Raw genomic sequence first — 11,856 nt, forward strand, 5'->3', positions numbered from 1 at the left:
TAATGTGTCATTCCTTTTTTTTTTCATTTATTTTTATTTATTTATTTGAGAGCAACAGACAGAGAAAGAGGCAGAGAGAGAGAGAGAGAGAGAGAGAGAGAGAGAGAGAGAGAGAGAGAGAATGGGCACGCCAGGGCCTCCAGTCACTGTAAACGAACTCCAGACGTGTGTGCCCCCTTGTGCATCTGGCTAACGTGGGACCTGGGGAAATTGAGCCTCGAACTGGGATCCTTGGGCTTCACAGACAAGCATCTAACTGCTAAGCCATCTCTCCAGCCCTGGTTAATTTTTTTTTTTTTAATGTAGTTAAGAGGGCCCATATATTTCACAAATAAATGAGCAAAGTAGGGGTTAACTTATGTATTACAACATCATTTTCCAAGTTATTTTTTCTTAGAAATACATTTTTATTTTTATTTCTTATAAATAAAAAGTAACATAAAAGGGAAATATACTAGCCATCATTATGTTACATCTTATTATTGAAGGCCAAGCAAAAAAAAAACCTTCAAATGTCTTGGCTCACCTAAGACATTAGTCGACAAAACTGTACTACATCTTGCAGTTAGTTACTTAACAATCAACTACGTGACTAAACATTCAACTAAGTATTTATAGATAGTGAAAGAGTTTCATAATGTTTTTTCTGGAATGATAAAAAAACATGCATCAAGTCATGAGTGGATAAGATACTTAATATGTTTATCAAGTTGCATCACACTTGATGCTATACCAGATACAGCATTTCTGTTGATTTAAGACTGAAAGCTGGCATTCATGTCAAAGCATTTCAGCAGATGCATGTCAAGTCTAGTGCTCACTTCTAAGAGAACAGAAAGCTCTTCTCCAGTCAACTTGCTCTCAGATAACACTACCAGTTAATTTTAAACTTTCGATCTCAATCATTACCATAATAAATAAGCATAAAGACTGACAATAAAATCACCCAAATATGACAGAATGTTAAATAACAGAAATGGATTTTGACTTATTGACTTAAATAGCTTTTCTGAACTTATAAGCTCATTTTAAATGAAAAGCTTCAGGTTCAGCTTAAGCAACCTATGCAGCAAATCCATTAACAGTGCATTCAGGGCTGGAGAGATGGCTTGGAGGTTAAGCACTTGCCTGTCAAGCCTAAGGAGCCCAGTTCAAGCCTCGATTCCCCAGGATCCACATTAGCCAGATGCACAAGGGGCGCACACATCTGGAGTTCCTTTGCAGTGGCTAGAGGCCCTGGCGTGCCCATTCTCTATCTATCTATCTGCCTCTTTCTCTGTCTGTCGCTCTCAAATAAATAAATAAACAAAAAAAATTTTTTGAAAGAGTGCATTCAGTAAGACACAAACCACACACGTCATGTTGAATGACACACATACCACACATTGGATTTGGTGAGATACATGCCACACATGTATTTAGAGAGACAAATGTCACATGTCATACTTGGTGAGACACACTACACACATCACATTCAGTAAGACACACACCACACACATTTGACCAGGTTAAGATCCTTTGTCTATCAGCTTGTTCTAACATTACTGGCAGATAGCAGCCAAAAGTAGTAAATGTCTTCCATTTAGCCAATTTTTGGCTTACTGGGTCCATTCAGAGTGTTGAGTAGATCACTTTCCACTTTGCCAGGACTACCAGCTTTGGTGGGGTTTCCTCATTGCCACAGGCCCCATATTTTACTCGATGGTCATGGCTGAATCATCTCTCCATCTTCCTCTTCTTCCATAGATGTGGACTGAGGCTATACTGTTCAAATGATTAAACTTCAAACTCATGAGGATTAATGAATACTTTGTCAACCTGTCATTTCCATACAATGATGATTCTCAGCTTCAACCTGTCTCCTCAAACTTCCAATTCTCCCTCCATACATAAATTTTCATGGAAAGCAGTTGGTCTTGCCTGGTAGGACAGTGCTTTCTGTAGACAATGGCATTAAGGTAAGCTCTCCTTCAGAGCTCTCTCTCATTCCTGTTCACAAGAGAGCTCATCTGTCTCTTTGTAGCCTTCCCTTCCTTCTCACCAGGAAAAGTTGCTGCTGTCAAGAATATGGAAACAGCTCTACCCAGATCTCAAACCTTCCCATCTAGGCAGAGCCCTATACCAGGAAAGGATCCTTTCTTAGTCTTTCTGCCACTTAGGCACTTTTTTAGCATCATGCTCCCCTTACCTAGGTCTTTTACTCTTGGGTATGCCTTTCTCCGTCCCCTTCTCTGGCCACCTCCAGCACTCTTCTGAGATACTTCCTTTCTCCTGAATTGTTCCACTCAGTGTGTTTACTCCAGGACACTGATGGTCCACCCCTGACATCTAACACCTACTGGCTCAGCTCTAGAGTCCTGCTTCCCCAGTGAACCCTCTCATTTTATCAGCCATACTTTCATCCCACAGTTTTTTGTACTTATTCACTTGTTTTACAATATATAATGGTTTCCTGTCTTTTTTGGGCTTTTTTAAAAACCCCAGCTAAGTTTTTTGGTAGAAACGTTTTTCTTTTTCCATATTTTTCAAAATATAGAAAATAATCCTGAGCAAAGAGCAGTTACTCTAAGACTTCACAAGAGTATAATTAGTTTGTACAAGAAACAAAAAACACCCACAAAATTAAATTTATATTATTTGCAAAACAGTTATAATTGTTATTTTGTCTACAGTCAAAGAATCCCAAAAGCTTGTGGGCCAGCCAAGCCTACCAGAAGCAAGGCTGAACAATAAGAAAGTCTGCCTCAGGCAAGGTGTAAAGTGAGTACCGGCTGACCTTCATGCATGCATCCACACTCACATATACACAGTCAAACACACAAAGATTTAAAAAAAAAAAAAAAAGAATTATATTTGGGGCTGGGGATATAATTCAGTAGTTGGTAGACTACTTTCCTAGCATGTGAAAGGCTCTAAGCTTGATCCTCAGCACTGGAGAAGCAAGTAAATAAACAAACAACACTGTAAGGCTGAGGAGATGGCTCACTTGGTAAAGTACTTGCCTTGCAAGCTTGACAATTTGAGTTCAATCCTCAGAATCCATGTAAAAAAGGTGGGTGTTGTAATTCTAATGCTGGTGAAACAGAGATAGACCGACCCCTGGAACTCACTAGCCAGTCAGTCTAGCTTAACTTAGTGAGCTGCAGGCCAATAAGAGAACCTATTTCAAAAAAGATGGTGCCAGAAAGGAAAGATAACCCAGGTATTCTTTTGGTCTCTACATGCACATGTGCACACGTATATACCAGCACATACGGGAACACATACACATATTTTACAAAAAGTATAATATTGTACACATTTTAAATTATAAACGAAGGAAAAGACATTAGAAGATACATAATTTCAGAGGAGCTGGTATACAAATTTCAAAACTTTAACCAATGAAGAACTTTCTGTGATGAGAACATAGTTTCATACCTGAATAGACAGAAGCGCCTCCTAAGCATTGTCAATGTGGCTAGTGGTACCAAGAAACTGAAATTTTCATTGCACATAATTTTAGTTAAAATATAACTTTCAAAGAGCCACACAGGACTAGGGGTTACAACACTGACACAGTATAGCTCTAGGGAACCAGAGGGAAACATTTGCACTTAACTCTTGAGTTCAATAGTAACAAGTCCTGTAGATATATACATGGATGCTTCTGAACTTTTTTTTAAAATTGTGGTTTACAGAGAAGAAAAGAATAAAACAAAGATATTGTATTTCCGAGATACAATTTGCTACATCCAATTTCTAGCTGGGTCAGAGCACTCATTCTCAAGGTGTGTCTATGCCATTATTTCAAAACCTGTGGATGCTTGGATCTCAGCCCTAGGGAGTCTGGGTCTGGCCAGAGAACAAAAATAACCAAAAAAAAGGGCTGGGAAACTGGTGAAATGCTCCGGGATTAAGCACTTACCACTTAAGCACGAGGGTCTAGAGGACATGGGATCACCAAGTTTTAATCACCAGAAAACCCATATAAAATCTGGGCATGGCTACGCTCAGTCCTGGGTTACACAGGGACCAGAGAATCACAGGGGTGATGGAGATACCGCTCAACCCTGTCGCAAGGAAGTACAGAGATGAGCAATAGAAAAGGGCATCTGAAGTTCTCCTGTGCTCTCTGTATACACATGCGCATGCACCACACATAACAAATCCCACCACATATATACTCTACACACACGTTTGTGCGTGCAAAACAAACAAACAAAAAGATGTGGCTGGGGAAATTGTTCAGTGAGTAAGAATGCTTGTTCCACAAGTATGAGGACCCGAATTCCACCCCTGGCACACAGGTAAAAATCTGGGTGTGGCCACACATGCCTCTAACACCGGTGCTAAGGGGAATGGAGACAGGAGGTTTGTCACCAGCCAGTCTGACCAATAAATAAATAAATTGCATAAGTTCCAGATTCAGTGAGAGATTTCAAGGAAATGAGGTAGAACTGTGATACAGGAGGACACCTGACATCCTCCTCTGACCTTCATACGAGTGTGCAGGGCACACTTATCTGCACACACACATGCATTCAACACTCCTGTCCGAAAAATGATTAAAAGTTATCTAGGTGACTCTAAGGAACAGCTAGAGGTGGGTACTCCTAAACTACAGAGCAAATAAGAAACTTTATTAAGCATAGATGCTTCGTGAGCTATGAAGGCATATTTGCTAGCCTTTTAACAACCCAGATTCAAGTCAAAAACCTTGTGGCTAAATATGAGGTATACATTCTAGATATTCAAAATAGCATGGGTAAATATTGTGCTTTTGTACTTAAGAATGCTATCTAATTCTGTAAAAGATTAGCAAGGAGGTAACAAGCTCAATGGTACTGTGTCAACTTGCACTTGCCTCACCTACATGTTATTTAATTTCATCCTCAAAATAACTTGGAGGGAGACACTATTATTTACAGATGAGAAAAGTAAAGTTATATAAGTTCTCCAGGATTTGGATACTTTTGCCAGACACGATCTTTGTACTCTTCAACACAGAAGGACTCTGTTTGAGGCATTTTGTTTTAAAACATTTTCACACTTTCCCAGAGTTGAAACAAAACAGAAAAAGCAAGTTTCACTGGTGAAACATAGGGTTAGGCAAACACATTTTAACAAGTACTGAATCCAGCTGGGTCCTAAAATCCTCATGCATCTGATAGCAAACCCATTAAAGTTTATGGTTCACCACATCTCCACCAGCCTCTATAATAGATGTCTTAGGGATTTTTGCTTTTTACTGTAAAAAGTTACAGAACTGCTTCACAAGCCATTAGTGATTGTGGCACATGTGGGAGCAGGGTTGGACAGAAGAAAGTCCAAGAGCCAGAATTCCACCAAGATTCAAATGATTGTGGTAATGCCTTCCAGTGCAGTTTACCCACCACATTTTGATGTGGCATATTTATAATGAAGTTTATAACTTTTACCTACATCATTAAAAGTTACATATTAATTTACTCATTAAATGCCAACTTTTTGAAATCTAATTCCTATGTTGGTAGATCTATTTTGATTTTTGATCTCTATCACTATTATTTTTTTTTTTCCTTTCTTGGGTACCCACCTTCTAAGGTGGCATTAACTCAAGGAGTCATACTTAGTTACATCAGAAGCCTGTACGGACTTTCCCCAAAATATATTCCAGAATAAAAATATGTTGTGCCTGGCATAGTGGTGCATGCCTTTAATTCCAGCATTTGGGAGGTAGAGGTAGGAGGATCACCATGAGTTCAAGGCCACCTGAGACTACATAGTGAATTCCAGGTCACCCTGGGCTAGAGTGAGAGCATACCTCATAAAACAAACAACCAAACAAAATAAAAGGTTGACAAAGATCCCTTACCATCTGCATTGGCTTGGAGGATGGTTACGATAAATTTTACTACAATTTGGTTACATTATAAAAGTGATTAGTATTTTATTTTAAAACTGGCATTCTGTGTCAGCAGAAGACAAAGGGGAACTGGATCATGAAGCTCTGGTTTTCTCTTATTGACCTTTTCTCCCGTGCATTTAGGACTGGGCAAGATCATCATCTGGAAAACTACACATCCAATGGATGTGGAAGTTGCAGGGCTCCTTGGTCCAACTCTAATCTGTTACAGGAGGGACAAGGTAAGGCCTGCTTTTCTTAAAAGATTAAACCCTGTAAGATAAACACCTACGATGGGGGATGCACGGCAGGCAACTCAGTGGTTGGGCATCTGCCTAGTGTGTTCAATCCCCAGCACAGAACAAAAAAGAAAATAAATAATGAACACTGCGCATCTTTTCAAAAACAGATGATGAACCCATTCTCTTTGATTGAAGCCCACATTTAAAAGTTACCCTCCTCCCTTCACCACCACCCCCAAAAAAGATAAAGCAAAGCACAAGCAAGTTTTACAACTTTTAGTACCACTATCATGGTATTAAATCTGCCTTTTAAACTGACCCTGGTTTTCTTTCTTTCTTTCCCTCCCTCTCTCCCTCCCCCCCCCCCGTGTTACTTGTAGCTTGAAAAGTTATGTATATTTTTGGATCTTAGTAATTATCCTCCAAAAAAAAAAAATAAGCTTAGCAGGCTAGTAAAAGAATTTTGTAGCACAAATGTAAATTCAGATAAGCCTACATAATGGCAAAGAAAGTCACAATTCTCTAGTGGGAAAAGTGAAAGACACTATAAAGTTGGTCCCTTTTCTTAACTAACTCAATATGCATATTTTTTAATTTTTGAATTCCGAACAGCCATTCTATCTTTTTCCCACAAGTACTCCCATAAAGCCCTGAGAAAACCAAAGTCAGAACACAATGTTATGAAAAACATTGTGATAAACTTCGGACTGCATGATAAGGCACCTGTGTGAATTTACTGAATCAATATATTCATGAGCTTAGTTTAAAAAAAAAAGCTTCTATCAGATGAAATAATTTGTACTACAGCACCCCAAGCAGCCAACGAGAATAAAGGAGGTTTTCACCTTGTCCCTGCCAACCCACTCACCAAGAATTTGGGAACATACCAACGCCTGTTTCATAATACAGCTACTTTATTTTTCCCACCCTCTAATAAACTCTGTAGATATAACTTTTAAAATCTTCCTAATTAGTTACCAGCGTCCTTCAACCCACAGATCAGGTGTCCCACATTTTGTGTTAGGACCCGCCTTGAAAACAAACCCGATTGCCCCATTTTCTGAGCGGTAAACTCAGCTCCAGGCAGCTCCCTATGAAGTCACCGCGTTTGTTATTTCAAAGATGCAATTAAGCGAAAATGACACAAGGTTGTGGAACAGATTAGTTGGAAGTGTGTGGAGGTGTCCATCACACAAAGGGTAAGGCCAATGAAAACTGCTCTGCCGCCAATCGCTCCCGGTGATCATCTGTTTGCCCATCCTCCTTTTTCCACCAATGTGTGGCCCAAGACAATTCTTCCGCCCAAAGTAACCAGGAGAAGACAACAGATCGGACACCCCTATGACACCCTATTCACAACAGAAGGAAACTAAACTTCCTAAGAAGTTTGGCTTAAATGTGAACGTCGCAGCTCTCTGCAGCTGCCATTCTCGGGTAGGGCGCAGACACAGGGGTACGCAGGGAGGCGGTCAGAGGCGGGGGAGCCGGGAGAAGAAAAGCAACTGAAGAGCAGGCTTCAGGCAGCGTCTCCCGCGGTCCCCGGCCTCGCCCTCGCCGGGGAGCCCTTCCACACATTCTTCTGGGCGGCCTCTCACCACACCATCTCCACAATCATTGACAGAAATGAGAAACAGACCCCGGGAGCAGCCCTGGCCCGGAGCACGCACGCTGGCCCGGGGCAGGCGCGGCGGGGCAGGGTCACTCCTCCCGGGCGTCCCTCTCCCCCGGGGGGGGGGGGGGGGCGGTGAGCCGCAGGACCGCCGAGCTCCCCGCGTGCTCGCCCGCCGCGCGCAGCGACGCCAGCACTTCCCCGCGCGCACGGAGCCGAGCGGCACGCGGGCGGCGCGCCGTGCACGCGGCACGTCCCTCCCTCCCGCCCTCCCGCGCCCCGGCCGCCGCCTCCGCTGCGCTTACCGGCCGGTCAGGAGCGGCGCTCGTGCGGCGGGAGCGCGGCGCGGCGCGCGGGGACTCGGCGTGGGGCCACTCGGCGTGGGGCCGGGCGCCCAGAGCCACCAAGCTCTTCTTCTTCTTCTTCTTCTGCCCCGAGCGGCCGCGGGCGTGGGCGTGGGCTGACGGAGCCGAAGACGGAGCCTGGGGACCCGGCGAAGGACAGCAGCATCTCCTCCCGCTCCCCCGCGCCTCCGCAACGCCGCCCGGGCGCCGACCCCCTGCCCGCCAGCCGGCCGCCCCGCCGCCCTCCCGGAGGAACTTCTCCGCCCGAGCCCCGCGGCGCCTCAGCTCCTGCCGCCCGCTCGGAGCGCGGCCGTGGAGCACCGAAGAACCGGGCAGTGCTGCTGCTCGCCAGCACCGCGGAGACCTCCAGGGACGGGGATCATGGTGTGTCACCGTCGCCTCGCCTCGCCGCGGCTCCCGGGGAGCTCCACCTCGGGCGCACGGGCTGGCCCCGCCCCCGGGCTTGTCACTCAACTCCGCTCCTGCGCTCCCCTCCACTTCATTGGTCCGTCTGGTGCCCGGCCCCGCCCGCTCCTCCAGGGACGAGGTCGCCCGGGAGACCAGCGCCCCCCGGTTGCCGTGACAACCAGTGCCTTGGGCCTGGCTTTTTAGTGCTTCTTGGGACTGACTCCGCCAGACGCCCAGCCGAGCCCGCGGAGTTCCGAGCGTCTGCGGTGGGCGCTGCTACCTCAGGCCACGCTGATGGCCTCCCACGCTTCCAGCTTCACAAACGCCACTTTCTGGTCCCGGGCAGCGCGGGGGAGAGGGGCAACTGCCCAGGGCCTGCGCTTCCCCTGCGAGCTGCGGAGCCCCTCCCCTCGCAGCCCGGATCCCCAGCCTGTCTCCGCAGTGGGGCTTGCAGGGGAGAAAGTGCAGAGCTGTGCCAGCTCCCCCTGCCCAAGCGGTATGCAATTTAGACGCGGTGGGGGTGCGGGGAAAACAGCTCGCTGAGTGTCCTAAAGTTTGCAGAAACATCTTCAAAGGTGTGGTGACAAGCACCTGCCAAAATGCCCTCTAAAAAACTCAAACGCTCATTTTCGCCAAAAGTATATAAATTCTTGTCTTGATATTTTGTGGAGTTGATATTCCTAAAGTTTAAAATGCTCAGCGAAAGGACATCACCGATAACATTATCTCTGTTTTTTCTATATATACACTACAACTTGGCCAAAGAAGGTTCTGTTAGCTGTTTTCTCTCATGCAAACGTAAAACATATGGGTTTCAATTATTTACAAGGAAGTCTTGCAGAATTCACGAGCAAATAGTGTCTTGGAATTTCGGTTTTGAAAGGTTTTGGTTTATTCTCGGAGATACAAGCTAACCTGTTCCCCTCAGGAAAACTCCACTGTGCTTGCTTAATTGTGTCTGAGATTCCTAGCCTTGAGCCCTAAGTGGATCTTTACTTCATTGAGCTCCCTCCAAAATAGGGAGATATGTGGCTTGCCGTCTCCAAGCAAATTGCAGTCCTTGGTTCTTTAGCCCCTGAGGCTGCCATACACGTATTTGTATGATGAACGAGGGAATTAATCGTAATGATTTACCTTTGGCTAGTACTTGCGTTTTCATTATCTCACTTATTAAATGGATAACTGTGATGAATGTCTTCAGTCAAATATGCCTTGCAACCAAGCATTGAATTTGATCACTCACAGTGCTCTAAACTCGATGGGAAAAGCCTAGCAGAATTTCAAGATAAGGCCCGTGTCCTCACGGAGCTGATGGGGGAGAAACCTTGGAGAGAGGCTGGCACCACAACTTGGAATTTAGAGCTAAAACATCGGGCCAGTTCTGAGGACAGCAACAGATAAGGAAAAGTTACAAAGGAAGGGAACTTAATCTGGACTTTGAAGGGTAAGCGGCAGGATGAAGCAATGAGGGACAACAGTTAACAGAAGCTACATCTAACCGCACAGCAGCAGCAGGAAGGAGTGGGTAGGTCAGTAAGTAACAGTGAGCAAGGCAAATCGAGTTGGAGTGGAGCCCTTTCCTCATCCCCTCCCCCAATTTTGATGTTCCGGTTCATGGATCAGGGAGGTAAGTTAGGGAGAAACCCTTTTGGAAGAACAAAAACCTTCATGGAACACTTGCCTCTCTTTGCCACTGAAAGAAAACTGATTTATTGGGGGGGGGGGGAGCCCCACCCATAATGCTTGCAGTGGCTTGTGAAGTCATGTCAGAAAAAAAGTGTCAAAGTAGAGAATAGTGCTATAAATTTTCACAAAAGTAGGCAAACCACACTGTTGGGAGCATTTTTTCCCCCCTTTTGCATTAAAGTCAACTCAGGTGGTTGCCCTGGAGGCTTTTTTTCACCGGTAATCCCCTCTGTTTGGGATAAACTGAAAGAGGGGGATAAACTGAAAGAGGGGGATAAACTGAAAGAGGGGGATAAACTGAAAGGGTGGTTTAAAAATAAACCAGATACACAAAAGGGAAATCTACAGGTTAATCTCCATTTGGATATATTATTATCCAACAAGGTCTGGTACTATGTTACATATAATATGCCAAACATAAGAGGAATTATATATATAAGCATAGCTCAATCATAGAAAAGCTTCATATAGTTGACTATATTACTATGTCTAAGGCCAAAAAATAGTATGTCTCAGTTGATGTTGAAAAGATTTTGTAACATCTCGCACCATTTTTAGTTTTTTAAAAACAAATTAGGAATGGATAATTTTATAACAGATGTTTTATACCTAAGCATTCAAATCTGCTTTATAATGCAAAACTGTAATTATTCAGATTGAACAAGGAGAGTGCTGACCATCAGACCATGTAACAGTGGAACTGATAGCTAATGCAACTAGATATGAACTTGAAATAAGAAACTAAATATAGTATGGCAAATAAGTCAGGAAACACAATCAAATAAATTCTTTTTTAAAAAATCACAAAATTAGGTAGCTAAGATAAATATTAAAAGAAATTTATAGAAGTTACCTTAAAATGATGAATTTATGAAACATACGATTTTAAAAGTAGGACTGGCTCAGTAGTTAAGGCATTTGCTTGAAAAACCTGGTAGTCTGGATTTGATTCCCCAGTACCCATGTAAAGCCAGGTACACAAATTGGCACATGCATCTGGAGTTCCTTTTTTTTTTTTCGTATGCCCAAACTCTCTTTCTCAAATAAATAAAAAATAAGTAACATATTAATACTTAAAATAACTTTTACAAAAGAAATAAAAAATTCTGTAAATGTAAAGATTAAATATTGTATAAGTACAAATCTTCAAAAAGTAATCTACCCATCATGATTCTAAACAAACATCTAACATAATACTTTTGAAAATATGACAAACTAACAATCTCATTAAGAAGATTAAAAAAAATCAAGAAGGTCTAAAAAGGATATAAATGAAGAGTTATTATATTAAAATAATTTATCAATTACAATTGTCAGTAAGCTCAAATGGTCACCTAGGTATAGGATACAGTAAAAGGTGATTTCTTTTGTATTTTTTCAGATACACAAACACCCTTTTCAAAGGCTAGTACACATTTAATACCTTGGCTTTTTGGTTATTGTTTTTGTTTTCAAGGTAAGGTCTCACTCTGGTCCAGGCTGACCTGGAATTCACTATGTAGTCTCAGGGTGGCATCGAACTCATGACTATCCTCCTACCTTTGCCTCCCAAGTGCTGGGATTAAAGGTGTGTGCCACCACACCTGGCTACCTTGACATTTTTAACTTCATGATGTTTATTTGATGTTTATTAGGTCCTTTGGATGGATCTAGCTCCTTTTGGAAGGCTGCACACTCTTCTTTTGCTGAGATAAAATGCAA

At 43.2% G+C, this 11,856-nt stretch overlaps 1 protein-coding gene across 1 annotated transcript in view; it reads right to left on the reverse strand.

The window, feature by feature from the left end:
* Window positions 1–8,068, reverse strand: part of Ptpn13 (protein tyrosine phosphatase non-receptor type 13) — a 216,730-nt gene extending 208,662 nt beyond the window's left edge. Inside the window, exon 1 of the mRNA XM_045142565.1 lies at window positions 8,023–8,068. The gene's annotated coding sequence lies outside the window, so the exon portion shown is untranslated. The remainder of the gene's footprint in view (window positions 1–8,022) is intronic.
* Window positions 8,069–11,856: the final 3,788 nt, after the last annotated feature.

Source organism: Jaculus jaculus, chromosome 2, assembly GCF_020740685.1.
Source record: "Jaculus jaculus isolate mJacJac1 chromosome 2, mJacJac1.mat.Y.cur, whole genome shotgun sequence".
Classification (NCBI taxonomy): domain Eukaryota; kingdom Metazoa; phylum Chordata; class Mammalia; order Rodentia; family Dipodidae; genus Jaculus; species Jaculus jaculus.